We start from the raw sequence: 3,897 nt of genomic DNA, 5'->3' as shown, positions 1-3,897 counted from the left end.
CAGCCTCAACACACACAAGGTATAGTTATACACACAAACACACACACACACTATCTCTTCACACACACACACACACACTATCTCTTCACACACACACACACACTATCTCTTCACACACACACACACACACTATCTCTTCACACACACACTATCTCTTCACACACACGCTATCTCTTCACACACACACTATCTCTTCACACACACACACACACACACACTATCTCTTCACACACACACTATCTCTTCACACACACACTATCTCTTCACACACACACTATCTCTTCACACAAACGCTATCTCTTCACACACACACACACACACACACACACACTATCTCTTCACACACACACTATCTCTTCACACACACACTATCTCTTCACACACACACACACACACACACAGAGAAGTGATCGTCAGTAGTCTGTATCCAAAGCTCTATTCAGAAGCCAAGGACAGAGAACAGAGCCCAAACACACACACACACACTCATAGATGCCTACACACACACCCACACACTCATAGATGCACACACACTCATGGATGCAAACACACACACACAGGACACAGTAGGTGTCCTACTCGAACACAGACTCTCAGGGGGCAGACCATTTAATGAGTTCAATCCCTGATCACCCTACAGAGAGATAGTGTGTGTGTGTGTGTGTGTGTAACAGACCAAACAGAGAGTAATCCAATTTCTTCCTGTAGAAAAGGTTGTCATGGGAACACTCGTCTCTCACCGTGGGAACAGACTCAAGCGTTCCATCCTACCCACCATCCTACACTGCATCCTGTCTGGACCTCAAACACTCCATCCTACCCACCATCCTACACTGCATCCTGTCTGGACCTCAAACACTCCATCCTACCCACCATCCTACACTGCATCCTGTCTGGACCTCAAACACTCCATCCTACCCACCATCCTACACTGCATCCTGTCTGGACCTCAAACACTCCATCCTACCCACCATCCTACACTGCATCCTGTCTGGACCTCAAACACTCCATCCTACCCACCATCCTACACTGCATCCTGTCTGGACCTCAAACACTCCATCCTACCCACCATCCTACACTGCATCCTGTCTGGACCTCAAACACTCCATCCTACCCACCATCCTACACTGCATCCTGTCTGGACCTCAAACACTCCATCCTACCCACCATCCTACACTGCATCCTGTCTGGACCTCAAACACTCCATCCTACCCACCATCCTACACTGCATCCTGTCTGGACCTCAAACACTCCATCCTACCCACCATCCTACACTGCATCCTGTCTGGACCTCAAACACTCCATCCTACCCACCATCCTACACTGCATCCTGTCTGGACCTCAAACACTCCCTACTACCCACTATACTACACTGCATCCTGTCTGGACCTCAAACACTCCCTACTACCCACTATACTACACTGCATCCTGTCTGGACCTCAAACACTCCATCCTACCCACCATCCTACACTGCATCCTGTCTGGACCTCAAACACTCCATCCTACCCACCATCCTACACTGCATCCTGTCTGGACCTCAAACACTCCATCCTACCCACCATCCTACACTGCATCCTGTCTGGACCTCAAACACTCCATCCTACCCACCATCCTACACTGCATCCTGTCTGGACCTCAAACACTCCATCCTACCCACCACCTACTCCCTAGCTCAATACAACAGCAAAAAGCTAAGAATGTTCAACACACACACACACATGCTGATGGAACATGGGGACGTCTGCCTCACAGCATTCTAGGAGAGGTCAAGGCCAGGTGTGTGTGATGGATGAGAGGGGATGTTATCATGGTTGCCCCATCACTCACCATCACCACGGAAACGCACAGGAAACATCCTCTCCCCTCTTCTGTTCATACGTCTGTGTGTGTCACTCCATCCCTCCCTCTCTCGCTCTCCTCCATCCCTCCTTCTCTCCTCCTCCATCCCTCCCTCTCTCGCTCTCTCCTCTCCTTCATCCCTCCCTCTCTCCTACAGAGATTTTTCTCTATACCTCCCTCCCCTCCTCCTCCAGCTCCTCCCCTTCCCCCACCCTCTTAAAAGTGATGAAGGTCAGCCAGACAGTATTAATCAAATCAGATTATCTCTCTGTCATCTACCTTCACCCTGGGTGGCCGTACCAGGAAGTGTAGCCTCTAAGGACCATATATGAGCGCAGGTCATTACCACATGGACACCTCATTAGCATATTGGGACACACAGAAACACCCTGGCTTTCGCCTCATCAGCCTAGTCACAACCCCCCGGACAGGTGTGTAGGTGTGTGTAAGAGTGTGTAAGTGTGTGCTGTGTGTGTGTGTGTGTGTGTGTGTGTAGGTATGCATAAGGGGATGTAGGTCTGTGTTGTGTATGTGTGTGTATGAGCAGGTGTAGGTGTGTGTAAGTGTGTGTCTGCATGAGAGTGTGTGTGTGGGTGGGTGGTTTGTGTTGTTTAAGTGTGTGTGAGTGTTTGTGTGTGTCACAGTAATGTCATAAGGTAGCCTATCTGTCCTGCTCCAGAAACAGTAGTTTTCTCCAGTAACAATAGTTCTACTCCAGTAACAGTACTCCAGTAGCAATAGTTGTACTCCAGTAACAGTAGTTCTACTCCAGTAACAGTAGTTCTTCTTTAGTAACAGTACTCTAGTAACAATAATTCTACTCCAGTAACAGTACGCCAGTAGCAATAGTTCTACTCCAGAAACAGATGTTATTCTCCAGTAACAGTACGCCAGTAACAATTGTTCTACTCCAGTAACAGTAGTTTTACTCCAATAACAGTATATCAGTAGCAATAGTTCTACTCCAGTAACAGTAGTTCTACTCCAGTAACAGTAGTTTTTCTCCAGTAACAGTAGTTCTACTCCAGTAACAGTAGTTCTACTCCAGTAACAGTAGTTTTTCTCCAGTAACAGTAGTTCTACTCCAGTAACAGTAGTTCTACTCCAATAACAGTAGTTTTTCTCCAGTAACAGTAGTTCTACTCCAGTAACAGTAGTTCTACTCCAGTAACAGTAGTTCTACTCCAGTAACAGTAGTTTTTCTCCAGTAACAGTAGTTCTACTCAAGTAACAGTAGTTCTACTCCAGTAACAGTAGTTTTTCTCCAGTAACAGTAGTTCTACTCCAGTAACAGTAGTTCTACTCCAGTAACAGTAGTTTTTCTCCAGTAACAGTAGTTTTTCTCCAGTAACAGTAGTTCTACTCCAGTAACAGTAGTTTTACTCCAGTAACAGTATATCAGTAACAATAGTTCTACTCCAGTAACAGTAGTTTTTCTCCAGTAACAGTAGTTCTACTCTAGTAGTAGTCTTGCCCAAGGACACAATGTAATTTTGCACGACCAGGAATCGAACCGGCAACCTTCTGATTAACAGCCCTATCCCCTAACCGCTCAGCCATCTGACTCCCCCAAAAGACGCGCAGATACGCACACACTCAGCCCATTTGTTGTAGGATCAGTGCTGCTGCCGCCCTCCACCATCCCCTTCTCCCCATGCTGTCTGTATGTCTATCCAACAGGGGGATTATATCTCTATTGCTCCCTGCCTCATATGTCATGTATGTATGTGTTGCATCGAGGAGGCAGGGAGTGCTTCCCTTAGATCATCCACTCCGCCAAAGTGAAATCTACATGTCATTGTCATTTAACAATAAATTCAACTCTAATATGTGATTGTCTTGACTGAACTCCCGTAACAGTACGCCAGTAACAATAGTTCTACTCCAGTAACAATAGTTCTACTCCAGTAACAGTAGTTCTAGTCCAGTAACAGTAGTTCTACTCCAGTAATAGTACTCCAGTAACAATATCCCCCAAGGTTAAGAGTCTGGGTGTCATCATTGACAGCATACTATCCTTTCAACCCCACATCAATAACATTACCCAGTCCGCCTACT

This window comes from Hypomesus nipponensis, chromosome 21, assembly GCF_054491055.1.
Source record: "Hypomesus nipponensis isolate SF chromosome 21, ASM5449105v1, whole genome shotgun sequence".
NCBI classification, from domain to species: Eukaryota; Metazoa; Chordata; class Actinopteri; order Osmeriformes; family Osmeridae; genus Hypomesus; species Hypomesus nipponensis.
This window is presented reverse-complemented; position numbering follows the sequence as displayed.